This window comes from Prionailurus viverrinus, chromosome C1 (assembly GCF_022837055.1).
Source record: "Prionailurus viverrinus isolate Anna chromosome C1, UM_Priviv_1.0, whole genome shotgun sequence".
Classification (NCBI taxonomy): Eukaryota; Metazoa; Chordata; class Mammalia; order Carnivora; family Felidae; genus Prionailurus; species Prionailurus viverrinus.
The window spans coordinates 12,316,636-12,326,236 of NC_062568.1; the positions used below are offsets into that span (position 1 = coordinate 12,316,636).

The 9,601-nt window shown below is 39.9% G+C and overlaps 1 pseudogene; it reads left to right on the forward strand.

Annotated features, from left to right (window-relative positions):
- Positions 1-8,321: 8,321 nt before the first annotated feature.
- LOC125173542 (60S acidic ribosomal protein P1-like) lies at positions 8,322-8,687 on the forward strand (annotated as a pseudogene).
- The last annotated feature ends 914 nt before the right edge of the window (positions 8,688-9,601 follow it).

A 9,601-nucleotide genomic window follows, 5' to 3' on the forward strand; every position in this document is an offset into this window, starting at 1 on the left:
ATAAATACTTTGGTTGGTTTGCTTGCTTTTAAAGCGTATTTATGTATTTTGAGAAAGAGAGAGCGCAAGCGAGCAGGGGAGGGACAGAAAGAGGGGGAGAGAGAATCCCAAGCAGGCTCCGCACTGTCAGCGCATCAGCATGGGGGCGGGGGTGGGGGGGAGGGAGAGTGTGCTCAAAATCACAAACCCTGAAATCATGACCTGAGCCAAAACTGAAAAGTCAGAAGTTTAACCAACTGAGTCACCCATTCACCCCCCAAATACTTATTAGCAACATGAAATGACAAACCTAACCTAAGACTCTCTCTTAATGAATAAATGTCATTCTCAAATGTTCCTGTATTAAGAGATCACACTAGAATTTACTATAATAGTACCTATTATAATGTTATGCTATGTCAACCATACCTATATCGCCACAGTTAAGGGGGCGATTTTTTTCATTTGTTTTTTTTAATAAAAAAATGATAATTGCTAGTTCTTTCATTTAAGAGAGACATTAGCAAAATGTAACAATGTTATGTTTGGGGATTCTTTTAACATTTTTAAGCCCCAGACTGGCAAGAACAAAGAATCACTTTGCTAACTAATGTATTAAATATGTTGTCTATTTATATAGTAATTGTTTGATGGAAAATTCATCTCTTTTGTTCCTTCTTATCTTTTCTTTCCTCTTGTCCATGCAGTATATTTATGAATTATGCATGTGAACATAATTAAAAGTAACAATTGGTGAATTGTACTCCATGGACATTGTTCCATGTTTCAAGTCTTATTTAGACTGAATCAAATTTATGCAAAGAGAAGAGCTTATAATTAAATTCATAGCCATCTTTCCTGGGAAGGTTTCTTTTATGTAAAATGCATTGCTTGCTAGAGGCTGTTTTTCTGACCAAAGGCTTTGCTTGGCATCTTTCAAAAAAAATCAGTGGATAATTGAACAGCGCCCCCCATCCCTTTCTCCAGATGAAAGTTTCATGTAACTGGTTACCCATCATCCTTGATCCTCTACAGTTTGGTTAGTCTGAAGACCGTGTAGAACTTTCAAGAATCCACTCCCACTGTGGTTCTGTTATTTGCAAATGAGGAACAGATACAATATGGCAAATGGTCGAATGAGATCAATTCTTAAAATGTTCTCCTTTGATTACTCTCAGGAGCTCCCGCAGTCACTTTTCATCTTGTGTTTGCTTGTTTGTTTTCGTGTTTTAGTCCAAGAATCCTGGAAAAGGAACGAGACAACCGAGACCCTTAGAAAGACCATCCACAGGAATATTTTATTCTATAAGGAAAGAAAAAAATAAATAAAAAGGATTACTGCAAACATTAGCCCGACTCCACACGTCTTTCTTCCCCATTCACATTTCTCAAAGTATTCTTTCTTTAAGAAAATACTTTTTATTAAGTGACTCTGTTATTTTAAGCAACGATCCAAACCCCCAGTTTAGTGTCGCGAGCACACTTACCGAGAATCATCTACACTCCACCATCTATTAAAGCTGAGAATATTCCTCGCAGAGCCTGTTCCCATATTTTACTAGCACATACCTGGATAGTCTTTCTCTGTGTTGACCTAGGTCATCCTTAGCAATTTCCTTCTCTACACTTATTATTTTCCTGAAACAGAAAATCCCTCTGTAAAGATACCACATGATGAATTTGTAGGAAGGAACTGACTATTCCCTTTCACTGTCAACAAACAGTCATTTCTGATTCAAAGTCAATTTCTCTGCAGTGTGACAATGTCATGGGATGGATAGATCTGAAGAAACGTCAGATTTGCTCTTAGGCTCAGGGAAGAATGTGAGGTGCAAGCACTGTAGCTTGGCCTGCTGTTTTTAAACGTAGTTTGATATTCTCTTCCCTTCCTCCCTCTGCTCTTCTCTTCTCCCATGACTTGAAAAATGTCACATTTAAAAGCTTTGGCTGGCCCACGGTGTCACCCCCGGATCCATCATCATCTTCTCAGCTCATCTTTCTCTCTATTAAATAGAAGATATTTATATTTCTAGATGAAATGGGAGAAACCCAGGCCTGATGAACAGCTTCCTGTTGTCATTATTACCGGGTAGGATATGATTGGAGGGAGTTCAGCCATGATCTAGTGTTATTGCCTTCTGTTGTGCTGACTGGAAACAATCACTCCTAACCACATACTGTACAGTTCATTTTTAAGAATTAAACTGTTAATTAAAGAGACGGATAATGAAGACAGGAAGCATGCCCCGAAAGGTGATGACAGATGTCACAGGCTGCAGGTGCTAACGTCTGTTGAGAAGATACATGAACTTCTTAAATTATCTCATATCTCCAAATAGTTGAATGAAGTCAATTATTGTAGATCTTGGGGGACAGAATCAGTTGTTTGAAACAAGCACTGCTTCTATTTACAATGGAACCCCCTTGGAGATGGGAAAGGCAGCAATTTTCCACCAGATTCTGGAGCGTGGCCATATTGTGCCCCTTTGAAATGTCCCAACAAGTTCAGGAGATGACCTTAGGAGATACCCAAACATGGCATTAAATACTCTGAATCACATAGTGAGAAAAACGTTATTTTATTTTTAGTCTTTCTTCTTATATCCAAGAGTCAGTCTCGGGTAGTTGGAGTATTTCTTTAACATCACCCATCATGGGCTAATCTTCCTTTTTCATAGAGAGAAAAGACTCTGAACCTTCTGATTGTACCCGGGTACAATTTAGGAATATCAGTTTACATTTTATTTGCTTTGTCATTATCTTCCATTTATTATAAGCAAAACTTATTTCATTTGTGGTAATCATATGAAGTTTCCTTTTAAAATAAACTAGTTTAAGAGAAGGGAGGAAAGAAGACAGAAAGAGGAGAGAAAGAAAGAAAGAGAGAGAAAGAGGAAAGAAAGAAAGAAAGAAAGAAAGAAAGAAAGAAAGAAAAAGAAAGAGAGAGAGATGTCAACTTAAATAAATATACAGGTAGTAGTAGACATGATATGCATATATAACAAAATAATTGAAGAAGAAAAGACCTAATGTGAGCACGTGGAAAAAAATTGTTAAGGTTTTATACAAATGACTGAAGTTTGGCAAAGGCTGGTCTAGCAGGGATTTGTGTCAAAACCACACAAAGGACTCAAGTAAGTCCCAAGTGCGATGATAAAGATATCAGAGAAAAATATGGACATGAAATCAGTATTAAGCCTACAAGGAAAAATCGCCTGATGTTTCAAGAGCTATTTTTAGAGTGTCTAAGACCTGTTGTTTATTAACGACATTGGTTTTCTTTATTCCAAAGAAAAAAGAAAGAACAAAAGGTGTTCAACAAAAGTAAAACAGGAGTTAACAAAATTTGATCCCTTGCCTCTCATACACTCTATTCAAAGTGACTCATCCTGAAACTTACAAAAACAAGTGAATTTTGACTGGAAATAGAAGGTCAAAAGCCAGGGATTTATTTTCAGTTCATTGGACACTTGGTAGAGAGATGGATAAGGCTGTCTGATAGAGAGGACTAGAACCTGCTTTGAAAGACCCTGATCTGGGGAAGAGGATTTTCTCTTCTTTTTTGGAGCCACCACCACCCTAGGCTCTCCAGCCTCTAAGACCTCAGAGGTTGTGTTAACTGCTGTATCTCCAGGGTCTAATTCATGTCTTGCCTATAGCGGGCACTCGGAAGTCTTGAATGAGGGAATAAATGAATGAACAAAGGCGCTGGGTCTCCATATAGGACCCATTCGAGTGAAATGTAATGAGAGGAAAGAAAAAAGCACTTCCTCCCTCAGAAAAGAGTAACCAAACTCCTGAAGTCGACAATTTGTTTCTTCTTCCCACTGTTAACCTTAAAAGTGAAGGTCATAATCAATGCAGTTCAGCCATCCGCTTTACACTCAGTGCACGAGTTTTGTTCATCTCTCTGTGAAGCTGAAAAGATTATAATGAAAATGCCCAAAGAAAGAAGGGAGGGACAATTGTAAATAGTTTTCTCTGACAACTGGTATCAGCATTTTCTCATAGCCTTGCATTTATTCAGACGAACATGACAAATGTATTACAATGAATAGATGAGATCTTTCTGTCTGGATATGGCATAAAAATAAAACAATACTGTACTGATTTTTCTCTCTGAGTATTGTCTTCCTTGTACAATTGCTGAACATTGGCAGAGCTGTTAACACCATTGATAGGAAACAAAGCAAAACTTGGGAGAGATTCTGCAGCCCGGGGCTTGTGAATGTCTGGGATTTACAGCTCAGCTTGATAACGCTGTCAGACTCTTCTGGCTTCAATATCCTGCCAGCTACCATGGGGGCTTTTTTCTCTTCATGAAAGCACACCTTTCCCTGAAGGTCACACATTTACAGTTTCTTAAAGAGATCCCTACTGGTCATGGGACTCCTTTAGGTTTGAGGAGCCTCCTGGGTGCTTTGAAGTATAGCTTCTTGCACGCTGCCCTGCAGCCCCCAGGAATGGAGCTAAAAACCAGAGAAATGGACTGTTCCGAATTGAAAGGACCCCCGGCATTCCACCACGGAGTCCCTTCTACCTTCTTCCCAGAGCCCCCCGGTCTAGCTGCCACTGAAAACTTCTCACCAGCTTTCGGGAAGACATCAACCCACCTTCGTGAAAGTTTTATGCATGCTTAAATATATCCTAAGCAGGCATGAGGGCAATTAAATCAGGCCTGTATCATACAGCACTCTGGATAGATAACCAACTTAAAATATTCCCCAGCCTGTGCCCTACATTTGAGTTTTTAATATGAGCACGGTAACTTTTCCCATTCTGGAAGTGATCGGCAAGAGTCCAATCATCCCCCACTGCTCCCCAAACCACTGGCAGGAGGGAGCTTCATTTCCTGATGAATCATCCAAACCGACCCTGGAGAGCTTTCCAGGCCAAATGAGCCAAGGCCAAGTTCTCTCAGCACTCGGTGCCTGCAATCATTCACATCATGAAAAAGGAAGTGAGAGCCTTGTTCTGTGGATGATTTGGGGGTGTGCTTCTGTTACCTTTCTCCTGGTTTTCCTTGGTCTCTTGTTTTATCCTCTTTGGCCCATCGTGCAAGGAGACTGCAACTTTTAAGCCCTGCGATATCTTTTCAAAGGAGCCTGAGTAAGAGGACTCTTCAGGGATGGTGACCTGGCTGAGATACCCACGGAAAATCACCCAATATTGCAAGATTCCCATCAGAGGCAGCAGAGTGTCCTGAGAAGAACACAGGCATTGGAATCAAACAGATGCGGATGTGATTCCAAGCTTTCCTCACCTTAGCTACACAGCATACTTTGGAACTCTATTTTCTCATTCGTAAGTGGGAAGAAGGGACATGATGTACATAAAGTATCTCGTATATAGATGCCAACTGTGATCATGGTACTGTCTCAGTCCTTTATCCGTGAGAAAGAATATTTTTTGAAGTATATTTTGTCCTACTCTGTTTCCAAACTTTCCTCTGCTTGATTCTGCCTTGAACATACAAGGTTTTTCTAGCTTTTCAATTAATTCCCCTGGAATTAAAGTTTATGAGAACAAGTCATTCTTTTCCTAATTGCTGTGTTACCAGCTACTAGACCATTACTTCACACACAGTTGTAGCTCAAAATAGCTGTTGGTAGGTCCACTTAATACTCAACGTTTTGAGCAATACTAAGAACACAAACACTGTTCCTTCAGGTAGAATCAGAATCCCTTCCCAGAATTCCAGAGGCTCACATTTGAGACGGCTGATCTCTTTAAGGCTGTGTCTGCTATCTCCAACCAGATTGGAGTCTTTGGACAGCAAGAATGTCTCACGTTTCTTTAGTTACCTCCTGGCCAGCACATCAGACACAGCCAGGATAGGTTAATATTGACCCTGACAAATTCTTCTTATAAGAAACTGCTATGGCTTTGGGAGATATCTCCTCCAAGTCTTATTTCTGCCAAGGCACTTGGTTTTTCTTATTTGCAATTAATTACAGACTCTACATTGTCATTCTAACCTCTCCACTTCTTGGATACTATAAAAAATTTCCAATTCAGTCGATACACACACACACACACACAGACACACACACACACACACACACATAAAACGAAAATGGACTTTTTAATTGGGATTCCTTTTAAAAAGGCAAATAGAAGTCTACTTTTTACTCCCTGTTTAGTTTTTTGGAGTTACTAGCAGTATTTTTATTTTTTGCAAGGTGTATCAATTATCCTCACGAAAGAAGATGCATCCTGAAGAAACGGCAGAGCTTCTGAAAACTCCACTCCCATCCTTCTGACTTCATCGGGAGACCTCTGAGGAATCAGAATTGCTATTTAAAGTGTACATACTCCCATAATTCATCTTTCTCCTACTGCTGCAGAGTAAAGCTGTGATGATCAATCACTTAGAGATGAATCCACCTTTTCCCTCCTTGACTGAATATGAGGAAATAGCAATGAGCATGCATCAAATATTGACTACAGAGATAAGAACTGTGTTCTGTGGGGGAAAAAAAATGCTTTTTCAGTATTATGTTCATGGCATATTTAGGACATCTATTTTATCACTTTTTGGCCATACAAATTCCCTTCTAAAACATGCTTGGAATATCAAAGAATGATTTTATGTATCTATCACATAAGTACATCTGGATAATCAATTCATACCCATTTCCCATGGCTTTTGAGACAGTCTCTCATGTGAAGGAGTCAGCATTTCTAACATCTTCCTTCCCATAGGGATGAATATGAAGCCAGAAGAATCTTGTCAGAATATCCGCAGGTTTCTTCCACACATTTCCTTTCCTACCCTAGCCCCTTTCAAGCCTAATTCAAGGACAAACACACATTCCTCAGAAACATGTGGAGGACACACAGCAAGGATACTGTTTTGAATGGAAGTTTCCGTTGGATAGACCAAAGGGGCAATTGTTCTTACCACCCTTAAGAAGTGTTCTCATTCCTCTTCTATGGCTGGAAAAGAAAAAGCTTCTGCTGTATTTCACTTCGATAAAGGACAGTTTCAACTCACAAAAGGCAAGTGGGACCAGGACAGGATAAAGTGAGAGTGACCCACTAACATAGTGTCAGAAATTGGCAAACTCTTTTCAAAAATCAAAAACTCAAAGTTAATAGCAGTTATATTCAAATAAACGTCTGTAGAGTACTTCTGCTTCTGGACAAAATTAAAAAGAAGGGATTGACTTTATCTCCCACCTGAAACTTCTAAGGAAACTGGACAAAATATATGAAATAATGTTCTTCAAGACCCTGAGTATTAGCCAACAAAGGATAGCAATTCCTGAGAAACAGGATACAAATAAAGTGAGCCCTAAGACTGCCTTACCTCACTGCCTTAAAGAGTTTCCAGGCTGTGGTATAGAGAAGGAGAACCCAAGTGATCCCAGGAGACTCTCTAAGCTGAGAGAATGGAGCTGAGAGTTTCGGGACACCAATGTTGCCAGCATTCACATGCTAGAGAAGAGAGAGTTGCAGAGAGAGAACTCTGGAGATCTGCAAAGGATTCTCCTTGGCAATTCAGAAAAGTAATGATCAGTGCAATACACATGAAAAGCTACCAAAAGTCAAGGAAAGAACCACTTAAAACAATCAGAAGTAATGGTACCCTGTGTTCATAAAAGCCTGGGAACAGTCCGTTTTCACCAGCCAGCCTGGAAACCCCATAGTTCACATATCATTGCATAGAGTACCCAGGAGATTTTTTTGGCTCTGTAGGGGGAATAATTAGTCCCAGACTAAATAATACACTTGCACTATCTAGCAAGTCTAAAATGCAAGAATCAAACTTACCTGTGCCCCATAACAAAGTTGAAAAACAATTATAAGTAGGGGCACCTGGGTGGCTCAGTCGGCTGAGCGTCCCACTGCATCTCAGGTTATGATCTCACAGCTCGTGAGTCTGAGCCCCGCAATGGGCTCTGTGCTGACAGCTCAGAGCCTGGAGCCTGAAGCCTGCTTCAGATTCTGTGTCTCCCTCTCTCTCTGCCCCTAACCCACTCATATTCTGTCTCTGTCTCTCTCAAAAATAAATAAACATTAAAAAAAATTATAAGTACACGAAAGTATCCAGCATGCAGCAAGGTAAAATTCGCAATATCATCCTCCAATAAAAAATAAATAAAATAATAATAAAGAAAGAAAAACAGACCAGGCACACAAAGAAGCAGTACAAACAAGGCCCACGATAGAAGAAAAATTAACCAAAACAAAGCCCAAATGATAAGGATGTTAAAATAGGGGACAAGCCCTTCTGAGGAAGCCAAGGCTTGTGTTGGGGTGAGGCCCTCCTTTCATCCAGCGACTTGGAACCAGTGCCCGCTCAGCACACCCAACACCACGCCAACACCGCGATCTCCATGTCTGAGCTCGCCTGCATCTACTTGACCCTCATCCTGCATGACATGAGGTGATGGTCCTGGAGGAAAAGATCAATGCCCTCATTAAAGCATCGGGTGTAAATGTTGAAACTTTCTGGCAGGTCGGGCTTGTTTGCATAGGCCCTGGCCAATGTCAACATGGGGAGCCATATGCAGTATAGGGGGTTGGTGGACCCACCCCAGCAGCTGGTTCTGCATCAGCAGGAGGTCGTTCCCCCTCCACCACTGCTGCCCCAACTGAGGAGAAGAAAGTGGAAACAAAGAAAGAAGAATCAGAGGAGTCTGATGATGACATGAGCTTTGTTCTTTTTGACTAAATCTCTTCCATAACCTGTTCAATAGAAAGCTGAACTCTTAAAAAAAAAATATTAGCAGACAAGGATGTTAAAATAGCTATTATAACAATATGTCTCATGTTCCAAAAAGTAAGCAGAAAAAGGGAGATTTTTTTTTAAAAGATCCAAATTGAACTTCCAGAGGTGAAAATTACAATGCCTGAGATGAAAAATATACTGGATGAGATTTATGGCAGACTGGATATTGAAGAAGAGATTAGTGACTTCGAAGACACAGCAATAGATAAAAAAAAGTTTAATAAAACAAAGAAAAAAAACAGTTTTCATTTTTTAATGTTTATTTATTCTCTCTTTGAGAGAGAGAGAGTGAGACAGGGCATGAGCAGGGGAGGGTCAGATAGAGAGGGAGACACAGAATCCAAAACAGGATCCAGGCTCCAAGCTGTCAGCACAGAGCCTGATGCAGAGCTCAAACTCACAAATGGTGAGATCATGACCTGAGCTGAAGTCGGATACTTACCCAACTGATCCACCCAGGTGCCTCAAGAAAAAGACAATTTTTGAAATAAATAACCTTTCAATGAACTTGGGACAATTTTTAAGCAATCCATCTAATATATGTTTAACTGGATTCATTGAAGGAAAAGAGAGATACATGGGGATAGAAGAAATACTTGAATGAGTAATAGCCAAAATTTCCTCAAATATGAAAATATAAACCCACAGATCCAAGAAGCTCAATAAACTCTAAGTACAAAAACATGAAGAAAACTGTGCTAAGATACATACTATTTCAGTTGCTCAAGCCAAATGATAAAAAAAATTTAAAACCAACTAGGGAAAAGAGACACATTACATGCAGAGGAACAAATATGAGAATGAGAGCAGATTTCTTATTAAACATAATTGGGGAGATAATGGAGAAACATCCTTAAAACAATGAAAGGAAATGTCAGTCTAGAA